The sequence below is a fragment of the Saccopteryx bilineata genome, chromosome 12 (assembly GCF_036850765.1).
Source record: "Saccopteryx bilineata isolate mSacBil1 chromosome 12, mSacBil1_pri_phased_curated, whole genome shotgun sequence".
NCBI classification, from domain to species: Eukaryota; Metazoa; Chordata; class Mammalia; order Chiroptera; family Emballonuridae; genus Saccopteryx; species Saccopteryx bilineata.
Genome location: NC_089501.1, coordinates 35274099 through 35290775, shown reverse-complemented (window position 1 = coordinate 35290775; position 16677 = coordinate 35274099). Strand labels below are relative to the sequence as shown.

General features: G+C 39.3%; 1 non-coding gene across 1 annotated transcript; it reads right to left on the bottom strand.

Annotated features, from left to right (window-relative positions):
• Positions 1-15567: 15567 nt before the first annotated feature.
• LOC136316546 (U1 spliceosomal RNA) lies at positions 15568-15731 on the bottom strand. The gene has a single exon (XR_010727774.1). It is a non-coding gene; the product is annotated as a U1 spliceosomal RNA (small nuclear RNA).
• Between the last annotated feature and the right edge of the window lie 946 nt (positions 15732-16677).

Sequence of the window (16677 nt, the reverse complement as noted above, 5' to 3'; positions counted from 1 at the left end):
AGGGTGATGCTCTGCCCATCTAGGGCTGTTGCTTGGCAACTGAGCTATTTCAGCACCTGAAGAGAGGCCATGGAGCCATCCTCAGTGCCTGGGCCCAACTTGCTTGAACCATTCAAGCCATGGCTACAGGAGTGGAAGAGAGAGAGAGAGAGTGAAAGAGAGAGAGAAGGAGGAGGGGAAGGGGTGGAGAAGGAGATGGTCACTTCTCCTGTGTGCCCTGACTGGGAATCGAATGTAGGACTTACACACATCGGGCTGATGCTCCACCACTGAGCCAACTGGCCAATGCCTAAATGCAGTCTTAAAAATTTAGGAAGTGGCCCTGGCCGGTTGGCTCAGCGGTAGAGCGTCGGCCTAGCGTGCAGAGGACCCGGGTTCAATTCCCGGCCAGGGCACACAGGAGAAGCGCCCATTTGCTTCTCCACCCCTCCGCCACGCTTTCCTCTCTGTCTCTCTCTTCCCCTCCTGCAGCCAAGGCTCCATTGGAGCAAAGATGGCCCGGGCGCTGGGGATGGCTCTGTGGCCTCTGCCTCAGGCGCTAGAGTGGCTCTGGTTGCAACATGGCGACGCCCAGGATGAGCAGAACATCGCCCCCTGGTGGGCAGAGCATCGCCCCATGGTGGGCGTGTCGGTTGGATCCCGGTCGGGCGCATGCATGAGTCTGTCTGACTGTCTCTCCCTGTTCCCAGCTTCAGAAAAATGAAAAAAAAAAAAAAATTTAGGAAGCATGGAAGCACTGTTCTAACCCATACACTGCATCAGACTGGTTTATTAAAATATCACTTTCATCATTTATTTTTCTTACATAAGAACCCATGTATTTCCATTTGAAAGACCTATTTGTATAGTAGTAATTTTCAAGCTTTCTTGGTGGTAGAAGCCGTTTTTTAATGTACTCAGGATAACAACTTCATCAACATGAGATGAAAATAGAAAATGATTTCAAAAACATTTCCAAGTAACTTCTTGAACTACAACATCCGTACTAGAAGAAAATCCTGTATGGCTCCCAAACTACATTTTTTCTATGAATACCAGATCTTACTTATCCCAAATTAGCTTTCTTTCTCCCCCCCCCCCCAAATCTTTAGTGCAGTGAGAAGTGAATCACTAGCTGACATTACTGATGTTTTCTGCTACTTCTCCAATGTGTTGATATCAAAGACTTGGTCTGTATAATATCAGAAACTGGTGATATGTGAAGCCACAGTGATTACAGGCCCTGCAAGGCCCACACTAGTGAGTTCTACCAGGACATTAAAGGTATGAAGAATCAAGGTTCACACTCATATGTTCAGCCATTGTTACCCAAAGTACCGCACCATGTCAATTGGCTGTCTGCTAAGATTCCAGCCTTCTTTGATTTTATGTGGCTCCCCCAAAACTAGTACCTAATCCCCCCTTTCCTTTAGATAGAAGCTCTTTTTTGAAGAATCCTAATTTTTTTTTCTGATTCCAGACCTTAGAAGGTGCCACTGTGGCTCACCCAGAAAAGACTCTGGATTTTGTAGAGTGGTCAGTTCTATAATGTAATAACCAGATACAGATCATATCTGCACAAATATTGACATTTACTCTGAAAACTTTTGAAACAACTTGGGTAAAGTCCCTCAACTTGAATGGAAGTTTTGCCAATGGGCTGGACCCCATCTTCTGGTAGAGAAACCTTAAAGGAGATTGACTCAATTTGGTGTATAAATGTGGTTTGTTTTGTCAACCCCACTAGGATCCAAATTATAGGACTCTAAATCAAACTTAGATAGCTGCCTGAAGGTCGAAACTACTCCCCTTCATCTCTTTCATGTCAGCTTTCTGATGGGTTGGTTCTAGCCTGAGACTGTCTTTCTTGGTAAAAGTACTAAGAACCATTCCTCCAATAACTCTACTTTATGATAGCATCTGGTCTCCAAGATGTAGCAGGCAACAACTTGACCAAATGTTTGCAACTGAATATCATGGTCACCAGTTATTCAACATTCAGTATTTCATTTGGCCAATGGCAGATTTCAGGACCTGTTTTGCAAGACTCACTTCCTGGTACTGTTCTTTATGACTTGGTTCAACTGTATATAACAGATTCCTACACATACACCTACATATTCCTACACACACAATCAAAGCTATCATTTTGCCATGATTTTGCCATCTTCGGCACATGGCTTACACTCTCAAGCCCATCATATGCTAACTGAAGGCGGCTGCTCAAGCAACAAGCATAATATCCCATTTTAAACAGCAAGAAAAAGAAAGGGACAAAGAGGCACACTTTATAAAAACAACTTTTCAGAAATATTATACACAGCACTACTACTTAATTCTCATTGTGCACAAACTAGTCATATGGCCACACTCGATGCAAAAGAGGCTGAGAAATGTCATCTTTTTTTAGCTGGGTGGCTTGTGCTTACCTAAAAATGGCAGGATTTTAAAATAGAGCATAAGGAAGAAAGTCAGTATTATGAGATGTTCCTCATATATTGTTTCTCATAGATGTCTCAGGAATTTCTAATAAAAGATTAAACTAATTTTATTTGTCTAGATTTGTCATCAAATATGTTATCAAAGCAATAACAAATTATGTTTCCCTTATGTTTTTCAGTTATACACACTACAGATACATCTGCAAATTTAAAATCCGTTTTTGAAATTAAGTTGAAATACACACACACACATACACACACGCACACACAATTACACAAAGAACCTATCTGAGAAAAACAGCCCCACTGTGATAAGAACTCTACTACCACTGGAAATCTGTTTGCCATAATTTGTTGTATAGACCAATATTTCCTTATTTAGGCAACATTTACTACACTTAAAACTAATCGTAAAAATGAATTATTCCAAAAACTTGTATTACTGAGCTGAATTTTTGGCCAAAATTTAAATTAGATCAAATTTGTCAAAAAAAAAAAAAATTTGAGTTACTTTCCCCACACCTATAAACTTTGATTTCAGTTAGCACTAGACATAACAACATATTACAAGAAAGACAGTTTGTTTTGCTGTTTATAGCCTAAAAAGTACTGGATATCTCCCAGGAAATTCCAGTCTTAGGAGGATTCCAGCAAACATGCAGAGCGGAGTGGTTCAGATTGAAGCACAGATTGGAATTTGAATGTGGACAGTATTCCAAATCCAGTGTGTCTGACTTTTGAGACCCAAGCTTTATCCATGCAGGCTCCTACAGTGAGACATTTATGAATAAAATCTGGAGAGGCAATCATGTCAATATGTCAATAAATAATCTTCATTATTGGTGTAATAAAAATTTAAATTTACCACTTCCTCATAGTCCACTATTTACTCTGAGATAGATGGTGGTTGCATATACTTTTTACTTTTCAATTTTATTCTGGCCCATGCTATACAAAGTTGATGTAAAGAAATGCTCAAATCCTTTACTGACACAAATGTTATAAGATCATTTATACCAATTACTTCCATAAAATAAGTTGTTCACATTAACCTTTTAAACAGGATTTTGGTAATCATTGATGTGTTATTTAGCAACATTTTTATTATAATGTACAATAAATGCATTTACTTTAGAAAGGTACTTATATATAGTTCTAAAGAGCAGGTAATATGCATCTAGTCATAAATGAGTCAATTATTTCTGTAATATAAGTTTAATGTTCATATAAAGTGCCCTTTCCTTTCTACTCTATGCTCTTAGTTTTTAGTTTCTTTATCTAGTAAAATATCCTGCACATAGAAGGTATTCAATAAATCAGGTTAAGTGATAGGTAGGTCAGTGGTAATATTAGAATTTCCTTTTTACAAAGAGATGCATTAAGAAGCAATGTAGGTCAGTCCTGTAGAGCCGGAATAACTGGTTCTGATACTGGCAAATAGTTCATTTTGACTAATTTTAAAGATAATTTATTACCAATACATGCAATTTTAACTTACAGGTGTCGATACCAGACATGAAGATGACAAAATGATTCAGTTAGGGTTGCTACACTTCAATTGCTGAGTAGAGACAAGATCTTTTAAGGTTTCCAGACATCAGAAAACCTCTGTTGTACTCAGTCATTAGAAAAACCTGTTAACAAGTAAAAGTCAACCAGATTTGCTTTACTATTATCCATTGAATTGGGACAGGGTTGTGGGGTTGGGGATTTATTGATTTCATTTAACAGTTATATACACGATCCTAGAAAATCTGTGATAGTATTGAGAAAAATGAGCAAGACCATTGATAAGTATGTCATTATTTCTCAAGTACATAATATTTTTAGACTATTCAATATTCTTTTTTTAACCCAGAAAGATATATTTTCTTGCTCTTCAGTATTGGATAGTTATATTTTTAATTTTACCATTCCACAGACAGTAAAAATATTTAAAAATTATATATAGAGATTACAGGCTAATCATAGACACATATAAACATATCACATTTTTATTGTTTAATATAAAATTTAAATAATTAGGCTGAATGTAGAAATTAGGACAGCTGGATTTCTTCCTAGCTCTGCCCTTTCTCTCTGGAGGCGAAAATTATTGCTCAGGAGCAATAATTTTCGCCTCCATAAAGTGGGAATGATGGTGCTCACATCTCCTCTTTCATGTCATTGTTGTACAAACCACACAGAACAATTATATCAAATACATTTAAAGTATGAAGAATTCTATAGTGAAATGTTAATTTAATTAAAACCCAATTTTTTTTTTTTTGCATTTTTCTAAAGCTGGAAACAGGGAGAGACAGTCAGACAGACTCCCGCATGCGCCCGACCGGGATCCACCTGGCACGCCCACCAGGGGGCGATGCTCTGCCCACCAGGGGGCGATGCTCTGCCCATCCTGGGCGTCGCCATGTTGCGACCCTCCTGGGCGTCGCCATGTTGCGACCAGAGCCACTCTAGCGCCTGGGGCAGAGGCCACAGAGCCATCCCCAGCGCCCGGGCCATCTTTGCTCCAATGGAGCCTTGGCTGCGGGAGGGGAAGAGAGAGACAGAGAGGAAGGCGCGGCGGAGGGGTGGAGAAGAAAATGGGTGCTTCTCCTATGTGCCCTGGCTGGGAATCGAACCCGGGTCCTCCGCACACTAGGCCGACGCTCTACCGCTGAGCCAACCGGCCAGGGCCCTTAAAACCCAATTTGAACTGTGATACACAATGCTCATCAAAGAGAGACTCAATTAGGAGTACATCATTATTGGCATTGCAAAATGATTATTTGCTTTATAAACAAATTTGCCAGAGGGTTAATATTTTCATGTAAGGGAAGTATAAAGGAGAAAAAAGGAAAAGACAGAAAGTTCTGGATATCTCTGGGGATAAGTTATTACTCAATTTCTTGGTTCCTAGGATAAAATGCTTAGTAGAAGTCTTTCTTTGAATTATTTAGATCATATTAGGAAGCAACTCTCAATTTATTATCAACATGAATTTTACAACACTGAGTTTCACCAAAGGACATCTGAGTGTCCTCTCAGAGTGATTGTGTGTCCCAAGCACTGGACGATCCTAGGGGTCACTATTTGCACTGCGGTCTGAGTGAATAGTGACTCACAAAGTTGTGCCCCATCCAGCCTGCCCAGCCACACAAGACAGTCCTGACTTGTGTTGACTAAAAACTCACAGAGAAAGCCTGTTTTTAGTACATTGGGATCGAGTAAATGATTCCAGGACAAATTATCAAGGCTCTCTGAATATATGTGAAACGACAAATCTTCAGTCTAAGAGGGCAAATCATCTACTACCTTAAGGGTGCCTAACACAGTTCTATACAGAAGACCTCATTTTATTTTGGTAGAACTACTGAGGAATACAGTCGTGACATAAAGCAAGGGCTATGCTTGTTTCTATCTGCCATCTACTTCCAAGACATAATACCTGGTATTTTCTAAATTAAATCTTCAGTTTTTGGATGCATTTCACATTCCCATCATTCTAAACTCTCTGTACAATGAAGAATTTGCTTTCACTATCCATCAATTTTGAATATTTAAGACAGCTGGTAGCTCTGGGGTAGATGGAAATAGGTATGAGTTATGTGTTTTAAATGTGACATGTGTGTATGTTTTAAGATCAGAGATTTCTTTTTCTTTGAGGTATTTATCGCTTTTGGACAAATTTGCTGCTGACTGGAATTAAAAGTCAATAAAACTCTCCCTACAAGTGGTATGGTTTTATTCACGAATCATTTTGAAATTAAAATGAAATCCAAACCAAATTCAGAATTTAGAAATTTTTCATAGCTTATAAATGATTCAGTTTTCTGTGGATGATTCTATCTTTTATTGCCCTTCAGCAAAACATTGTTTAAAATCAATACCTTCTCCACTTCTCTCCCTTTGTACTACCATTCCCAGATGTCAACTTCCACCCTTGGCTATCCTGGGGAGTAAATTAAGAAAGTGAACAGTGAGATTTGTTGACACTGCTTACACAAGGATACCCATGAGTGCAGTACGAATTTCTAATCTAGCTTACACACATGCATTCAGACCCATATGCACGAATATACATTCGTAAACAGGTCGCTGAAGATTACAATCGTTCTTCCGGAAATAATCATTAAAAATAAGTAAAAGAATTTGTGAATCTTACTTTTCCTTGTTTTCTCCTTCTTTCTTCCTTCCTTCCTTTCTTCCTTCTTTCTTCCTTCCCTCTCTCTTCCCTTACTTTCTTCCTTTCGTTTTGTTTTTTTTCTTTCTAATTTTTTTCCTGGAAAGGTTTCTGAAGTTCAACAGTGATTCCTTTAATTAAGAGAGAGAGAAAAAAAAGGAGAGAACAAGAAGGAATAGCAAACAGTTTCCTTCACTGCCTAAGGGATTAGTTACAAAATAAACATTTCACAGACTGGGCCACATGTATAATGAGACATCTCTGGCTAGTGAGACAGCAACTGAAGTCCCCTATAAAGGGTATTCACTTGGAAAAATTAAGTGACCCACTTGTGTTGACTAAAGGGCCTCACAGAGGTTTTTCGCCACCACCTACAGCATTTTTTGAGAACCCGCCTTGTGCTAAGCACTGTCTTTTCGGAAGGCTCTCTCGGCTACATTTTGTTTTAATGGTTCAGCCTCCTCACTGGTGATTCAAGGTTGAAGCTCTTCCTCTTAAGACTCTATGTAAGATAAAATCCCTTACCCTAGAAAAAAAGGAGATGTGAGAAGGGTGTTCAGTTTGATTTTTGGTGGGACAGACAGAAGCAAAAAATCAGTATTACATTTTTTTCCTCCAAACCAATATATTTTGATAAAATAAAAAAATCATTCACATTTGCAGAATTTGCCTTGAGCTCTTTAGAGTAAGATGCTCTATAAAATCTGAAAATAAAGTAATGACAAAATAACTTAAAATAAAAAAAAGAACATTCTAGTAATAACCAGCATCGCTTCACAAAAATGCAGGGAAAAGTCACACTAAAATGTTTTGCAATTCCGAAGCATGTCACATATCAAAAAGTATGTGACCTACCAAAATCAGGTCACTATATCTAACATAACAAATACACACAAATGATTAATGAACATGAAATGGTATTTCTATGAATTCATGAGGAGTTGGAAGTAAGAGACTAACCTCGCCAGTCATTAAAGAAACAATTGAATTTTAGCTCAGTGTTTCCAAGCCAGAAAAACTCACTAAGGGTCATATTTCATAACATTAGAAATGAAGTGAGACAAAAATCCAAACCATCCGTTTAGTTGCCTTTCAAGCTACAATTAGGGACTATTAATTTACGAAGGTGTTTGTTCACTTGTCAGCGGCACAACAGTAAATACTAGAGCATGTCATTCACTTTCAGTTCCTTTCTACCTTCAGATCTATTTCTTGGACCCACTCGCAAAAGGCATTCTTCTTCCTACTCAATGAAATCATTGATTTCTGCTCTCTGTTTTGACTCCGGTGTTCAGAACCAAAGAAAAATACACTCAAATAAAATTTCCTCCCCCAAGTGTGGAAACATGTGCACTTGGAAATGTCACTTTAAAAAATAAATTATGGGCTAAACATACAGGGCGTGAAACGGGAACTAGGAGACAGAGAATGCCTTGGTTTATTCCAAGATTGGTTGCGTCTTCCCTGTTATCCACTTACATCTGCTTCCTATTGCTGCCTTGTTTTCTTCAGCTGCAATGTCTCCCTGCCCTGTTCCAACTACGTAAACCCAGTGCTGATTTCACAATCCTGCATTAGTGCCACCCTTTTCGTTTCTTCAGAGATCTTTGAAAATGACAGCTGTGAGTTGTCTCTCATCTTTGAATCACTTTTGCAGCTAGATTGTACTGTCCTACTTAGAAACTGATCATTCTGAATTCTGTACGTTAGCCTTGTCATTCCTCCATTCGTTCCACAAGCATTTATTGAGCGCCCACTATGGACCAGGTAGAGCCCCGTCAACTGGGTTTACGGGAGTAAAGGTAACAGACAAAAAGCCCTGCTCTAATCGGAGTGTACATTTTATTGGTAGTCGCAGACAATAAACAACATAAATAAGTTAAAATATAAAGTGTCAGGTGGTGATAGTCCTAAGATAAAAAAGAGTAAGGAAATGAAAAATATCACAGTGAAGATGTCTGTCAGGGAAGATGGGGTGTATGTGTGAAGAGAGTTCTGACCCCATTTTGCTGAAGACAGCTAAAAACTTTCTTATAAACTGACATAAGAAAAAGCAAAATTTCGCCAACAGCTGCTGTGTAATTCTTAACACAGCAATGGCCATAATACAGGTAATACTCAGTAGTTAACTCCTTAGGTCTCTGCAATTGTTTAGCTCTGTAATTATAAATAAGCTATTTTTCTCTCTGACTCTTATTCTCTGATAAGGAAGAAACTAGACGATTATAGCACTGTGCTTAAAGAATAAGAGAAATGTTTTGGATTCTAAAGTCTTATTTGAATTCACCTCTACTACTCATTTACTGTGTGGCCATGACCAACTCAATTTTCCTCAGCACCTCTTTGGTCACTCTATTTGTAAAACAATAAAATGACATCTGCTTCCCAGAATAAGGACCAATGGGAGAAAATATTTTATTGTTTGTAAGCTGTTAAACAACTGGTACTAATTACCATTATCCATTGAATGGGAAAAAACTTCCAGGATGCCCAGACAGGAGGAAGATGTGTGGAAAAGAAATCTCAGGCTAGGAGGACTGAGTTAGGGTCCTAGAGCTTCAAAACACACTCATGATCCTTTCCCAAGGCAGTATTTTGAAACCTGCTCAAGGGTTTCATTCCTCTGAAAAAGGCCAAACTTGCCACTGGTTAGAAGGAATAAACATCCAGAAACGGGATGGTATCTGTTCCTTGTAATTTATCTTTAATAAAGAAAAGCAATCACCCACACAGAGCAATACCAAGAAATACCAAGCCAATCAGGCCTGAAGTCATTACCAGGAACTTGTAGCAAGCCACATACTTTTGTTTCAATGACTAACTGGATCCATGCTTCACTCAGCTCTGCTCCTGGGTGTTTTTACGGCTTATAGTTAACTCTGCTGGGTAAAGGTCTTGCCACTTCCCTGCCCAGGGTCCCTGACACCACCAGGAAACTGCTCCACTTGCCCGGTTTCCAGTCTGTGGTAACTACACTTTGTGTTCTACTTAGGCATTGGAAAAATAGTGTCTTCAGAACTTTGGAGGAAGCTCCAGTTACCTGTTGCCATTAACGAGTAGCCTGATTATTCTAGTGGCACTTTGTTTTATGTTTAATCAATGCATATAAAAACAAAAATAAATGAAGTACAGGATATCAACAAAGTTTACTTGAGCCCCTCAACCATTTCCAAAAAGAACCAAAGTTGAATTACTTGGACTCCATTCAGAAGCAGACAGAGAAATATAATGGTGAAACTAAGTATATGGATTAGAGAGTCTTTAAAGGGAACAAGAAAAGTCTTGCGTTTGCAACTAGGTCCCACAGAAGGCTTTCCTGGCATCTTTTCTCATGGCATCAGAAAGCAGCCTCACTCTGGATCACAATTCCCAGAGGCCAGGCTGTGGAGTTAGTGGTGACACCATTATCACGAATCCCTTTGGTATTCATAGTGAATCAAACTTTTCTCCAACGCAATCCTTTTTCAAGCCAAAACTGTGCTTTGGTGGACCACTGGAATAGTGAGTGCTCAGTGAACCGCCAAGTTGCCACAGGGATAAGTATTCCAGATGTTGGAATTCAGAGGTTAAACAACGTTTTGTTTGCATTACTAACAGACACCTTTTGACTTAAATCACAAAGACTCATGGCGCCTGCAGGAAGTGACACACAACCTCAGAGGTGTTTACTGTCCTCAATCTGTAATAGCATCTCACTCCACACGCAGTTGTAACTGCAGAGACCTTCTTGGACTTGTGTTCCCAGCCCTCAGTAATCTCCATAAACTTAGCAATAAATCTAGCTACAGCTAAACGTGAGGGTTTCTGTTTTGTTATTATATATCTTAATCCTCAGTGTGGAACATCACTCATGCCACAAGAAGAAGGAGAAGAAAGGCACTGAACAATAAAATCAGCAGTGTGTCTCTTCAAATCATGGAATAGTCGAGAATGAGCTCCACAGAAAGTAAGTACAACCAGAATGTGAGACAGTTGCTCCCAAGCCCATCATAAAACTGCAGTCTCATGAGGCTGCCTCTGTTTAGTAGTCGGGTTTTGCTGGTCAAAAGGTTGTAAATGCAGAGGAATGTGTGTCCTTGGGCGTGACTGTTATTAGCCTACAGGCAAGTTAGAAAAGGAGATGATAAAATTTCATATAAACTGTTTTTACTACCGCCACCTAAAAGTACTCTGTTTGTTTGTTTGTTTTTCTCTCTAAACTTGTATAGATAGATGCCAGACTTATAACTAATTCTTCTTATTCAGTGATAGGATCCAAAAATTATTATAATCACAGCAAATCGCAATGTTCAACCAACCTGATTTATATGATAACTGCTTATGTCAGGAAAACACTGACACAAAATTGTTGAACAAAAACTGATAGAAATAATGGATTTTATCTTTCAGCCTAGCCGAAAGTGGATGCAGACTAAATCAAAATGAGACATAAAGGGAACTCAGGATAGACAGGGAGCATTGAACACATATTGTGTACTATATGATCTTCCCAAGATCACAGTAAAAAAGACTAAAAAAGAAAAAGGCACATACTCACGAGGTAAACAGAAAAGGGAAGGATATTATTTTTTTTTAAAAAAAGAAGCCAGAAAGGAAAGATAATAATAACTGACACAGCACAAAGCTCAGCCCATTTTAAGGGAACCCTAGAAGTGAACCAGATAAACTAGAATTCTGGAGAGCTTCAGGATACAGATGCATCAAGAACCTATGTAAGTAAAGCATACAACTAAAAGCCTATAGAAACGAGCTAAAATTCTGTTTGAAAAATGAATAGAAAACATTACCCTAGCCTGCTCAAAGATAGCCCTTCCCCATCTCAAGAAGGCTAGAATTTTACTTTCTAGTGACACTGAATAGCAGAAGCCCTGAATGCAAGAAAACCAGTCCCAGATGTGTTCTGAGATTCATTTAGTAAAAGAGGAGGATTAAATGAATAGCTATGTTCTAAACATGATGCCAGTCTCTTTGCTTGGCAAAATTCTAGAAAGAATGCTCTCAGGCGTTTACCTGGAAAGCAAAGATAAAACAATTACTCTGGGGAAAGAAGTCCTATAAATACAGCCAGTGGGGACCTCCAATGAAGAATTCCTTTCTTTTAATTTTATTTTTTATTCAATTTATTGGGGTATAGGTTTCAGGTATGCAGCTCAATAAAACATTATCTGCATACTGCTTCATGTGCCCATTGCCCCAACCATGAAGAATTTCAACCATGTCACCCTCCTGGAAATCCTAGCATTTAACACGTTCCATCTGTGAATGCAGAGATTTCAGTCAACTTCTTAACACTTCATTAATAAATATAAATAGTCCACAAAATATTCAAAGTTATCTGATGAAAAACATGGACAAAAATAAATAGAAGAAAGAAATTTGAAAGACATGAAAGCAAACAAGAAAAAAATCTATAAAACCTATCATCAGTATCTTGATATTAAGAAAATATTACATTAATGCAATAAAAAAATTTAAAAGATTGAAACAAAAAGAGCCATTTAAAATAAAATCATATAATACAAAAAATATAAATTTGTTAGAAGGGCTAGAAGACAATTTGAGAAAGTTCCATAAAATAGAAAAGGAAAGAAAGAAAGAAAGAAAGAAAGAAAGAAAGAAAGAAAGAAAGAAAGAAAGAAAGAAAGAAAAGGGATGGGGAGAGAGAGAGAGAGAGAGGAAGGAAGGAAGGAAGGAAGGAAGGAAGGAAGGAAGGAAGGAAGGAAGGAAGGAGTAGGAGAGGGAGGGAAAAGGAGAGAAGGAAAGGAGATGGAGAATAGGAGATAAAATGATGGTAGAGAAACAACATCTGAATAATAGAAATTCTTGAAAGAGAAAATGGAGAAGAAAATCACCCAAGAAATTATGCAGATTTTTTAGAATTAAAGGACCATTTCTGAAAACATATATAATTCAAAATAATAGACTTCTAGATTAAAAGGTTCCACTAAAGGTCAAATGACCTACATCAAGTCACATTATTGTGATTTTTTTTTTTTTTTTGTATTTTTCTGAAGTTGGAAACGGGAGGCAGTCAGACAGACTCCCACATGTGCCCAACTGGGATCCACCTGGCATGCCCACCAGGGGGCAATGCTCTGCCCATCTGGGGCATTGCTCTGTTACAACCAGGGCCATTCTAGCACCTAGGCAGAGGCCATGGAGCCATCCTCAGCGCCCGGGCCAACTTTGCTCCACTGGAGCCTTGGCTGCGGGAGAGGAAGAGAGAGACAGAGAGGAAAGAGAGGGGGAGGGGTGGAGAAGCAGATGGCAATTCTCCTGTGTGCCCTGGCTGGGAATCAAACCTGGGACTCCTGCATGCCAGGCCGACCACTGAGCCAACTGGCCAGAGCCTATTGTGAAATTTTGAATCAACAGAGATGTAGTGAAAACTCTAAAAACTTTCATATGTTCAAAAAGTGTTTAGGTCTAAACAAAAACACAGATTAAGGAATACAAACAATAAGAAAAGAGAGCTCCATCAGTTTTTTCATCTATACCACTGGAAGATAAAATGCCTTAAAAATTCTGAATGAAACTAATTTCTTTTTTCTTCTTCTTTTTCTTTTCCAAGTGAGGGGAGGGGAGATAGACAGACTCCCGCATGTGCCTCAACTGGATCTACCTGGCAAACCCCGTCTGCCTACCTAGGGTCATGCTCACCACTGAGCTATTTTTAGCACCTGAGGCAGAGGCCCAGAGGAGCCATCATCAGTGCCTCACCAATGAGCTTGAACCAATAGAGCCATGGTTGCAGAAGGAGAAGAAAGAAAGAGAAGTGGGAGGGGCAGGGGTGGAAAAGCACATGGTTGCTTCTCCTGTGTCCCTGACCGGGAAAAATACCCGGGGAGTCCACATGCCAGGCCGACGTTCTACCATTGAGCCAACTGGCTAGCACTAGTATTTTATAATCTATAATTCTATACCCAGAAACCTATCAAATAATTCTAAGAGTAGAATGATAGCAGCATTTTAAGATATGCAAAATCTGAAAAAAATTAACTCTCATGTGTCCTTTATTAGTGACTAGAAAAGATACTTCAACAAAATGTGGATGTGAACCATGATAAAGGAGCACTGGGGACCCTGCAAATAGGGGACCAACCAAACACAAAGAGAGAATAAGGATCGTGAGGATGAAAGGACATCCCAGTATAACAGGCAAGGTGCAAATCTAAAAAAGAAAAAGAAAAAAGAACTGGCTCAGATTGAAGTAGCAGGATGCAGGATTCCATAAAGAATACTTCCCAGAACAAAGGGAAAATGAGAACTTATCAGGTGAGTTTGAATGCACTTTTCTCAAAAGAGTTTTGGGGAGAACTAGTAGTAGGTACATTTTCACTTAATACTTTCTAAGTAAACAAAAAGGCTGTATGAAAAAGAAATATTGTCATAGCATCCTGCATGGTTTGTCTGTTAATCACACTTAGCACAGGCATGAAAATCTAAATACCAAAGATTGGTTTAACCCAGTGGCAGTCACCCTGGTCCCTACCGCCCACTAGTGGGCGTTCCAGCTCTCATGGTGGGCGGTAGTGGAGCAACCAAAGTATACATAAAAAGATAGATTTAACCATAGGAAGTTGTTTTATAAAAACTTATTCTGCCAAACTTAGTGAAAATCTGACATAAAGTACTTGGTAAGTAATTATTATTATATGCTTTAACTCGCTGTAACTCTGCTTTATAAATTTTATAAAGTAAAGTTACTTTCCTACTTTATAAATCACCATTACTGTGGAACCGGTGGGTGGTTAGAAAATGTTACTACTAACAAAAGTGGGCGGTAGTTATAAAAAAGTTGACTACACCTGGTTTAACCTAAATATTGATTTTATTGGAAGGATGGAGAGAAACAATGAAGGGAGGGTGGTACCAAGCAGAGAGAGTTGTAGAAGAATCCAGAACAATAAATTAAGCTCTAAAACTTAAAAATAAACTCAAGAAATAATACCACAAGCATATCATTTAGAAATATGGAACTAATTAGATGGAACCACTATAAAGATGAAAGTGGCCCCTTCTGAGAAGTGGGAACTAAAGGTGGGAAGCGTGAGTCAAGAAACTTGTATTTTTGTTTAGTTCTACAGGACTGTTTGGCTTTGGAAACCTTGTGCGTGTATAACTAAAAATTTACTTTTTTTTTTTTTTTTGTATTTTTCTTAAGTTGGAAACGGGGAGGCAGTCAGACTCCCGCATGCCCCGGACCAGGATCCACCTGGCATGCTCACCAGCTGGCGATGCTTTGCCCATCTGGGGCGTTGCTCTGCCGCAATCAGAGCCATTCTAGTGCCTGAGGCAGAGGCCACAGAGCCATCCCCAGCGCCCGGGCAAACTTTGCTCCAATGGAGCCTTGGCTGCGGGAGGGGAAGAGACAGAGAGGAAGGAGAGGGGGAGGGGTGGAGAAGCAGATGGGCGCCTCTCCTGTGTGCCCTGGCCGGGAATTGAACTCAGGACTCCCGCACGCCAGGCCGACGCTCTACCACTGAGCCAACCGGCCAGGGCCTACTTTCATTTTAATTGGAAAGAAAGAAGAGCTAAAGAAGTAAGTGCCGTAACATAGTTTGGGGCATCCAGCTACTATCTCTCTGGAGAAATTTATACAGGCAACTATTGTTAGGTCGAATTCTTACAGAGAAGTGCTTTACCAAGAATCATTAAGAAACCTGGCAGAGGACACAGCCTGTACAAAGAGACAAAGTGCAGGTCATGTTCAGGAACATACAGGCAATGTGAACTGATCTTAGCACAGGGGCACCAGGGACAGTGGCCTAAAATGAGGGCAGAGGTAGATTTAATGGTGGGCACCCTTGGCGTGCGCCCTGGGCCCCGACTTCTGAAGGGCCCCGCAAAAACCCAACTTTACACTTTTCTCTAATGACACCAAGTTTGGTTTTATATGTGCAATTTTAACATTCATAGTACATAATATTTTTTTATTTATTTAAAAATATGGTTGACATGTATTTTTTTTCTTTTTTTAACCAGGGGAGAGCACGAATGCAGTCCCCCACTACCACAAATTATGCAGTCAAGTTTCCCACATTTGGGGAAATCGCAGGGGTCAGCACACTCGGAGTGCAATGAGTGAGCCTCACCCTGGGAAAACCACCTTCGTGATCATGGTATCTCCCCTGCCAGGTAAGTATTTGACATGTATTTTTATTTTCCCTCTCTCCCTTTTTTAAGGGGTCTAATATTTTCTTCTGCACCCCGGGGCCTCAACTGATGTTCATCTGCCTCTGGTTGAGGGAGGTGGCATTTGTAACCCATACTATGGAGTCTGGCCTTGTTGTGATAGACAGTAGGGAGTGGTCAGCCTGGTTAGGGCGGGGAAATAAGATGACAGATTTCCACTTTGGGAATGTATCTCGGAGAATTTTATGAAGAGTATACACAGGACAAGGAAACTAAAGGACTATTATAAAAGTCCAACCAGAAACAAACAAGTGATTGAATTGAGGTAATGGTGATAGGGATGCAGGAGCATGAAGATTTTGGGAGCTACCAACAGGGAAACTCGTACAGGAGAAAAACAGGAAATTTAAATTTACCCTGCGAAACACATACTTAAGTAAGTTGTCAAGAGAACGCAATAAGTAAATAAATGACAAAATCAGGATTACACCTAGGTCCCTCTGAATGAAAACCTCAGGTTCTTCAGACTAGATTACATTAACACAAATGTGTACTTAATATATAAAATGAAAATGAGAATGCCACTTGATTCTTATGATTGTTGGGAGAAGAAAATGAGAAGGCACATAAATTAGTCTTTTAACCTGAAGAGAGCTAAGGAATATTGGTTGTTAATATCACATTGAGGCCCAGCCATTCCCCAAGCTCTTTATTCATCGCAGCTACTCACTTTGGTGTTCTTAAAGTAAGACTTGACAAATGTTATTTATATTGTATATTTGATTTTTACATAAGCTATCATTTTACACAATTATATATGTGTGATATAAACCTGTTTAACTGAAAAATGGCTCCTTTGTTCCCAACTAAGTTCTCCTGAAAACAGAAGAAGCTTTGAGGCTCTTCACATGAGTCTATCCAATACGTTTTATCTACTCAAATACGTACTCACCCCTT